Below are 10,499 nucleotides of genomic sequence, written 5' to 3'. Positions count from 1 at the left end.
CTTATTTTTTAATTTTTATCTTTCAATTCTAATGTCTTAAACTTATATATTTATATACAAGAACTTAATTTAATTTCTATAAAAAAATTTAAAAACTTATATATTTGCATAAAATATATAATAACTAATTTAATAATTTTTTTAATATATATAATATTTTTTATAAATATATTATGACTAATTCAATAACTAAATAATTTTTAATATATATAATTTCAGTAACTTCTAATCTAATTTCTATACTTTCTATATTTCTATAAAATATATTTTTCTAAAGGGCTACACTAACTTTTGATCTCATTTCTAAAGTAACTTTTTTTAAAAAGAATTTTTAAAGTAATTTTGACACGTATGTGAGTAGTGATAATCTTTAGAATGCGTTTATTAAAAAAGTGTGACAAATGATTTCAATGTGATAACTATTTGATGTTAAATTTATAACCTTTTTTTCTTTTCTGCAAAAGAAACTTTTTCGAAAGAAATGGGATGATGTTCCTTAAAGGGGAATATTAAATAGAACCGACAATATTCATAGTTAAGAATTGTGTAAATATCGAATATAGATAAAAAATATATATTACTAGATTATCAAATTATTAAAAATATTAATATTTATTATGCAAATTTTTAATAAATTTGGATTATTCAATATTTAATGATTTGAAAACGAAACTTACTTTTTTTTATGAGTATCAGTTTTGAATTTTACATAAAAAAATCCTAATTTTGGAGAAAATAAAGAAGAGAAGAAAATATTCGAAATATAAATAGAATTTAAATAACTTAAAATCTAAATTATAAAATAAAATAAATGACTTGAAATTAAATCAAAACAATAAAATGTCTTTAACAAAAGTCAAAAGACCTTGAATTCAAAAGACAATACAAAAAATGTTAAAGGAAAAACAAAGGCTTTGTAAGAAAGTAAATTTGTAGAAAGAAAAAGATTATAAAAAACTTAAAGAAATTTAAAAGGTATGGAAAGAATCCTAAAAAAAGAAAAATTCTTTGTAGACTCAGAAATCGCTGCAGATATGAGTGTACGAGAGTGTTTTCTGAAACCAAATTTCAACCTCTATTCCTTCCATTCTTCAACTATTTATAAGAGTCCTTGACCAATCAAACTTCAACATATCTTCTATGTGTAAAAATAATTTGATAATTGTTCTCACGTTTTTGGATGATCATGTAACTGCTCTGCTATCAGTTATCTTCACTTGTTAGCCTTCTTGCCATTTCGATTACTTTACTATTCTTCGATGAGTTAAATTGATTGAATCTATCTTTCTTATCGAAAAATCCTTCTCGATGAGCTTCACAATCTTCGAAGGTACCAATCGAGTCTCAAACTCGATTATTAAAACTTGTTTAATTTTGACTAACAAATTACCCTCTTAGAATTGACGCATTCATGGTAATCAAACTGGGAATAAAATGCTCAATCCTATCTGAACAAGACTCTTTAAATGTCATAATCAATTAATTAATTTAAACAATGTCCATTAACTGCCCATGTCTCCATAAATTCAATAATTACATTCACTACAACATGTTTTTCCATTAATTACTGTTTCTTTCTCCTTTAATTTTACATTCCCAAAGAAATTTTCTTTTTCCAATTTTGAACCACAAAAACCCTTCACTTCCAATAAAGAAAAATCCCATTTTTTCTTTTACCGTTCTTTTCAGCAACACCTTCTTAACAACGACAACAGTAACTTTCTCAACTTTCTGGTCCTTTCACCTACTCTTCTCCTCATTTTATTCAGTGACCGTTCCATCTCCAACATCATCTTTCTTCTTCTTTAATTTTATTCTCTTTTCTGTAACAATGACTTCAGCCAAAACTCCAAAAACTTTGTCACCAAAAAGAAAAAAGAAGCAAATTGCCACTGACACTTTCGAACAACCTGATTTGAAAATCCTCTCTCGAGTTACGAAAATGACAAGAAAATCTTTTTTTCTTCTCTGTTGAGAACAATGTGCATTGTTTCATCAGTCCTTAAAACACCTTAGACCAAGCCAAAAAATCTCCCACCATTTTTCTAGCTAGTGTCGAAGGAGAGAACTTACTTATTAAAAAAAGATCTTCCCTTCATCGATAATAAAAAACCTTTATGGAACAATCCTAAGATTTCTTTTAAAAATATCATCTTCCTCACTTAGTATCAAAGGGTTGAATCTGCCAAAGGTGAAGCATGGAAATTTCAAAGCTTTCATGATCTCCTTCGACTTTTCCATTTTCCGTCAATCACACATCATTTGATGATTGAGACTGCATTATATTTTTGGAACAAAACCACAAACAGCTTCCATCTTCTATATGGAATGGTTAGCCCCACACTTTTCGATGTGACCGTTATCACTGGGCTTTTGATGGGCAACCCTGTAGGCACGTTCGATATGAATTCCAATAAAAAATACAGCATTATCGAGAAAAACTCTTATGAAAAATTTATCAAACATAATATGGGAAAAGAAAATAACCTTGCCACAGAAGATGAATATGTAGCTTTTTTGTATTATTGGTCTGTTATTTTCTACTCGAAGAGTGTCTCGATGCAAAAGTTATTCATTACATTGGCCGCTTTACTTCATGAAGGGCATAAATTCAATTTGGCCAAATTGCTTCTTGGCAACCTCTTGATGAGTTGGGGCAAATGGTCGATAGTCTTTGAAAAAAGACTTCAATCAGTGCACGGGGCCCTTTTGGCTACTACGGCTCTTGCTAAATGTTGTCTTCAAAAAACATATGAAATAAGGGAGAATTACAACTTCAAATAAATAGAGTATCGAAGGTTTTCGACTGATCACCTTACAGTCAGATTTCAAAAATGCACGTTTAACTGATGAGCTCTTTTGGGAAGCTTTCTCGAAATTTCACTCATACCAGAATTTTTGAAATAAAGATTTAATACTTGCCCCTTTTGTGGATCGAATGTGTGGACCATAATGGTTTCAATGTCATATTTTTTCGGACGACGATAGCCATGGTTCAAATAATATGACCTGGTCCAATTTTCTTGCCATTCAGATATTTCCAATGAAAATTCCTCAATACAAAAAAAAAAAAACAATTCAAGGTTACCTTTCATGCCCCCACATTATATTGCCAGACAATTGGATTTTTCACAAGCCATTCCAACTCCTTTTCCAAAAAAAATCCCAACTCTCTATCATGTTACCTTCAATTCAAAAGAAGACATTAAGAAATATCTTGATCTCAGTGATAAAATTCGAAGCCACTACTCCCCACTATCCTTTATTCATAGTAACTTCGTTATCAAGTCTTTCACTGAGTGGTGGGACATCTATTATTTTCGATATAATCGCTCTCTGAACGATGTTATGAAGAGGTCGATAAAAACCTTTCCTGGTACTTCTGAAGTACTCCCTCTAAAAGCTCCGAAAAGAAAAGTGGAAACATCGAGACAACATAAACAAAAAATGTAGAAAACTTCCACCACAGTTTCAATGGCAAAAAAGGTAAAACTTAAATCTTTTATATTTTTATATTTTAAGGTCCTTACCTTAAATCTCTTTCTTCATCACAGAAAGAATCTTCTACTGAAGAATCGATAAAAGTGCCAAACTTTCTCCAGAGCAGACTTCCTCTCATCTGAATGATTCCTCTTCTGCTTCTAGTAGTTCTAAATCGAGTAGCACGTCGAGAAGCTCGACTCACTCCCAACATTCTGAACTCGAAAAGCCACAAAGGTACATTACATTACGATTATTATGGTAACAAACTTATCGATTGGCTCTTTAATAATTTTCTTCTTTTCTTTAATATGAAAATATTAATGCACCCTTTCAACAAACCTCCTTCCACCTCAATGGCAAAGGTTACCTCTGGTAGAGAAGGGGAGCGACCTTCGAGCTCATCATCCGATGGTAATGTAACCTTTCACTATTTATCAACCACTCAAGAGACACAACAACCTGATAAGCAAGTAACCAAAGAAACCCCCCAATGTAGATATCGATCAACCAGTTATAAAAAAGCATACCTCAAAAGAGTCGAATCAACAAAAATCCCCACAAATAGAATACACCATCTTCTCCTCAAATCGATGTCGATCTCACTGTTTCCTCTTCTCCTTCGAAGGAAGATAACCCATTTGTAAAGACTATTAATGAAAATGCACGTCTTCATCTAGGTTCTCCAAGTGTGAAGATTTTACCGGATTCAGTTAGTCGACCTGGAAAACTTCGAATCAAACTCCTAAAACCCAAGAAACTCCTCTAGCCACTGTTTCCAGTCCACCAGAGGCTGATTTAGCTGAACTCCTTGGTGCCATATCCAAAATCTCTCATAATACGGATATGCCAACTTCAATTTCAACCATGAAATAATTATCGGAACAAGAGCTCCCAACAAAACTGACTCCTCAAGCTATCAAAAGGGTTTCTGCCCTTCTTAGCCTCCTAAGGCATACCATCAATGCGTGGGTAAATCGAGATGACTTGAATGCAATTTTTTCAGATATGTTGTGTGCCACTCTCGAATATCAAGTCCCACTCAACTTCTCCAGAGTAGTGAAGAAATTCAAGAAAATTGCTAATAACGTCTTCATCTCCTATAACAAAATGAATGAAGTGAAGAAAGAGATGGAATTCATCGAAATAGAATTCACAAAGCTTGACACTTCTTATAATTCAACGCAAAAGACTTATAAAGAATATGAAGTTGGTGTTGCTCATGCTACCAGTACATGAACTCAATTAGCTCAGCGCAGGGAAGAACTTGCCCTAATTCGTGAGGAGGAAGCTCAATTAGAAAGGCCTTACTTAAAAGTTAAAAGGAGGAAACAAGATCTTTTTCGAATCCTTTGTGAAATGGAAAACAATATGGCTGACATCGGGAGAAAGTATAAGAAACTGCAACTCAAAGAGCATGATGAAATCAATGTGTACTATAACACCCTACAACACAGAATCTTATGCTTAACTTATAAGATAGAGGTGGTATATATATATATAAAATAAAAAGGAAGTGCCATAAGATACAAAATATTCAAGCTCCAGGCTCAACCTTCGAAGCCAAGGTTGGCCGGAGAATATTTACATAACTATACATAACCCAAAATATCCCAAAACGGATAAAACAACAACCTGTTCCTCCACATCGACCTTAAAGAAGGACAAAATAAAGTTAAATATACAGAGGAGAATCTAAATACAGAATAATAAACATACGAGCTCAAAATACAGAGTTCCAAGATATAACACTTCGCTTGCAGAATGAACTCCAAACGCTTACCGAGGTGCCTCTCAACCTGCGTTTGAAAAATAACAATATCGTATGGGATGAGAACCGGGGGTTCTCAATATGGTTAAGGTGCCCACATATATAATAAATAAGGTCTCGGGAAATCCAGAAGCAATCCTAGAACGCCGACACTCAGATTATAAAACTTAAAGCAATAAACTGAATCATAAATTTAGTAAAACTCTCTAAGGTACCCAAGTCACAGTATAACTCTTACCCTGCAGTTTACTTTCTATCTCATTCAACTCTAACCCTTGCTTTCACTTTCGCCTAACATAACATTCTATACATTTTACTGCTTACTAATAAATCATTGTTAACCAACCCTTACCATTGATCCAACCAGTCACGGCCTATGGCCCAAATCAAACCAGCTCGGCCTTCGGCCTAAATAAAGTCAACCTGGCCTCCGGCCAATTTCAAAACAAATCATCGTTATTATCAGTCCACTACCAAGTACTCAAAACAAAAAGACAATCACAGACACAAGCAAATATGAGGCAAATATATTTAAAGAACAGTTACCGCAAGTATCACAGTTACCAGTTAAATAGAATTATCAGATTGGCAAACCAAAATAATTATGCACACCCAAACAAAGCAAACAAATGCAACATGATGCATGCATGTCCCACTGGCTGTGAGCTCACGTGTAGGTTAAATCGCCAAAACCCAACACATCTGGTAGCTAACCTAGACATTTATCTTTCTAAGTTGTGCATCCCCAAGAGGAACTTCAACGAAGGAGAGTGCCTTTCCATCTTCTTCTGGAGGTTTCACGAAAGAGAGTGTCTTTTCACATTGAAGGAATTTGTCTTTCCACCTTGCAACCAGAGAAGAATATGGGTGAAACAATACGAAGGAGAGTGACTTTTCACCTTTCCCACATTCCCATCATGAAAAGAGAGGAAATCCTCCGTCCTCAACTTGCCATCCGAACATATTTTCAAGTTAACACGAAAGTGGGTTCACACCCAGACGTTGCCATCTCGACCATTTCGGCCATACTAAGTCACCGCTAATCTCAACATTCACCCCTCAACTCAGTCACATCACAAGTCAAACCTTACCATTCTCAATTCATTAATCATATATCATTACCAATTTTACACTTCTCCAACCCCAATTTATCCTTCCAAATCTTTCTTCATTTTCAAGTAACCTCGCTTTTCATAACTTAATCTCGTCACTACACTTAAAACTAATCCTTAGGGTCTGAAAGGGTAAAAATAGAGGTTTAGAGGTTCAAAATTATGTTTTAAAACACAAAACTCACTTTGCCGATTACAGGGGTCACGCGTACGCGTGGGTTACACGTACGTGTGGGTGAACTTTTCCCTGCTCGCGTACACAAGCGCCTTGCTCGTGTATGTGGGATGCCCAACTCGAAAAAGGTAGGTCGCGTCGCGTGCAGTGGTCGTGTACGCAAGATCTGCAGATTGGCAAAAGTGTTGAATGCTGCAAAATTTTCAACTTTGCAATCCAAACTTTCGATGCGCATAACTTTCTTGTTTTAAAATATTTTCCATCCGTTCTTTGAACAGCATAAACTTCAAGAATCCAATTTTCATATGAGATAAATTTGAAATAATTTGGGGGTCTGAAAGTCGAGTTATGGCTAGCAAAAATTTAGTCAAAAATCAAGTTTTCACCAAAAACTTCTAAACCTCATTTTCACCAATTTCCTTTATCAAAAACCAAAGTTCTACATTTCAAAATGACTTCAAACACACCCAACACAACTCCATATTCAATCATAACCAACCATGCCTCAATTTTAAACCACTTCATTCCACGAGTTCTCAATTATACAAACATAATTATGAATTTATTAACATTCATATGTTCACATTCATAATCCTCATCTATTAGCATTAAATTCATCATTCATCAATCTATTTTACCAACACCAACTACTTTCACATCAATGAATCATCAATCTAATCATATCTCATCATTTTAACTTACATTGAAAACTAAAATCATTAAACATGCTCCAAACACATATTCAACTTATCATATAGTCATCTAACCTAAGTTTTCACGATACCGTACATGTTATATACGAGAAACCAAAACCATACCTTAGCCGATTTTCTAATAAACCTGGAACACCTAAAGCATTCCCGCACTATAAGTTTCCAAGATTCCAAAATCTCACCAACAAAACTTGGCCTCCGAAACTGGACCTCAAGTTTCTAAATCCTCAAATTGGCTCCATCCAACACTCAATTTCAATCTATTATCATAATTACCACTATAATCAAAATAGAGCTCCCTAATTTAATATATATACAAGGGTTTAAGGGTACTTACCTGACCCACAGCTCAAATGAGCTAAACCCGACAATACCCGTAAGTTAACTCGAATCTAAACATCGAAATCATTCAAAATTCAACATAATTTCACATTTGAGTTTTGAAATTAGAGAAGAGAAAATTGAAAAGGAAAACGTGGCTTCCTCACCTAATTAAGTTCTGGACTTTGTAGAGCTCAACGTTACAGTCGCGTGGCTGCAAACGATTCGGCGATCGGAGCTTTGGATTAAAAGTTATGGTGAATTGAATCTTGGAACAAGGGTTTGCAACGTTCCCCTCTCCCTTTTCTCCCTTGTTTCAGGATGCTTCCTTACTCATATGGGAAGAAGAAGGTTGAATGTTATATTTAAGGGTGAGTGGGTTGGGCCTTGGGCCCGGTTCGCCCGATTCGGCCCGTTCGACCCAATCTTGGGCCAAATTTTTTAAAATTAGTCTCAAAATTCATATTTTAATTAATTATACCTCACTAAACCATAAAATTTTATTTTCTACTTTATTTGATTAATAATTAATTTATTGGCTAATTATTTACTAATTTTGCAGGTTTTACGTCCTACCCCCTGACAGAAATTTTTGTCCTCGGAAATTCGCTCTCTCAGATTTAATCGACCTTTTACCATTCATCTTGCCACTCTCCCAACATTAATTCAAACACTAGACAATTACTCTATCTCTTAGTTTGAGTCAAATAATTTTAACCTAAACCCATATTCATGCACTCTCCATTCCTCGATCATATATCAATCCTCGAATCATTCTCATATCCCAATACTTCTTTCTCACGTCACTACAATTCTATAGCCACCAAATTCACCGCGCTTCCGCAATGTTACTCTGATTATAAGCCACTAGGATCTTAATAATTCATATACTCTCCAGAATACTCCTTGAATCTCTTTATCTCTCTAACTAAACGTTGTCGACCATTTGTTCAGCTGTACGAGTTTCTAATCCTTGGTTGTCTCCCCACCAAATCCATCACCACCTCCATCACAATTCTTAAGTCACCCGCTCCATCCTTTTCAGCAGTAGCTCGCACAACAGCAACCCTAAAATCAGTCGTATCATCTCGCTCGAGTCCACGAGACGCCATTTGGGTCTTGTCCACACCGAACAATTGATATTAAGGTGATCAGTCTTAATATCTAAAGTCTAATGTTTCGAATCTCCAAAGGTAATGCTCATGAACATTTATACTATATATGTCAAGCAGACATCCTAAATAGCATGTACACACAGCCAGAGTATGCTCAGAGGCATAGTCAGTCTATTCTCCAGGCTCTACAGGAACGAACTACTCTGATACCATAATATACCCCTACCACACAGAATCTTATGCTTAAGTCATAAGACAGAGGTAGTGAAGTATTATTACCACTAAAAGTAAAATAATATATAAACGCTCATGTAAACGGAGAACTAGCGTATGAAGAAACGTAATAAAAAGAAAGTTCCAAAAGATACAAAATATTCAAGCTCCAGGATCAACTTGCAAAGCAAAAGTTGGCTAGAGAATATTTACATAACTATACATAACCCAAAATATCCCAAAACGGATAAAACAACAACCTGTTTCTCCACATCGACCTTTAAAAGGGACAAAATAAAGTTAAATATACAAAGAAGATTCTAAATATAGAATAATAAACATATAAGCTCAAAATACGGAGTCCCAAGATATAACACTTCGCTTGCAGAATGAACTCCAGACACTTACCGAGGTGCCTCTCGACCTGCATCTGAAAAATAATAATATCGTATGGGATGAGAACTTGAGGTTCTCAGTATGGTTAAGGTGCCCACATATATAATAAATAAGGTCACAGAAAAGTCAGAAGCAATCCTAGAACGCCGACACTCAGATTATAAAACTTAAAGGAATAAACTGAACCATAAATTTAGTAAAACTCTCTAAAGTACCCAAGTCACAGTATAACTCTAACTCTGCAGTTTACTTTCTGTCTCATGTAACACCCTAATATTCAAATCCTTATGCTCGAGTCATAAGTCAATGATATTACGGTGGTACGACTCTCAGGTGGATTTTTAATATATAAATATAGGTAATTTCGAAAGGAATATTAATCGAGAAGCCTGAAAAGAGTAAAAATAAAATCGCGAAGACGTATCACTCACTTTTCGACATCGAAAAGATAAAACGTGAAGCCGAAAACGATATACGGACAAGGCATAAAGGAGATTAAGAGATAGATAACGATAGATAACAGATTGATATATATAACATAAGTAAATAGCCACTAGTCGCGACCCGCGAAGTTTAGGCCGGCTAGGGTACAGTATGAAAGTAACTGACAACAGTACATCCTAATCTCTCCCAAAGGAAATATAAGAGCCTCTATAGGCAAGTTCCAAAAGAGTTCAATACATAATATAATCTTTTCAAAACAAAGGTGGAGAGATTCTAAGCAAAACACAAAGAAGAGAAAATAAATATCTTCGCCGTCTCTCAGACGAACCGCAGCTCACTTCTGAGCACCTGAACCTGTATCTGAAAAACAAGAGATATATACGGAATGAGAACCTCGGGCCCATGGGTTCCCAGTATGGTAAAAGTGCCAAATAAATACAATGCACTGCAATAAAAACTCACTAAGCATCCTAAACTCCTTTTCACCAAGTATTCAGCCTAGATTCTCACTAATCCATAAATAGGCATCTGACGTAAGGGGATACTAAATCTAATTCATGTTACACATGTTTTCCCAACTCGCTGATTCTTCCACGAATCAGACTCAGAATCATAAGCAAAACCATCACCAGTTGTTCTGCCTCAGCAACTCTATATCAATACATCATATCCTCGCCTAAAGCTAGTGAAATCACATCACTGCGTCTACCCAGGGGACTCAAATTATCTCATTCAAAAATCATCATCATGCAATCGCAT

Source organism: Arachis duranensis, chromosome 10 (assembly GCF_000817695.3).
Source record: "Arachis duranensis cultivar V14167 chromosome 10, aradu.V14167.gnm2.J7QH, whole genome shotgun sequence".
NCBI lineage: Eukaryota > Viridiplantae > Streptophyta > Magnoliopsida > Fabales > Fabaceae > Arachis > Arachis duranensis.
The sequence above is the reverse complement of the archived record's forward strand: the minus strand, read 5'-3'. Positions refer to the sequence as shown.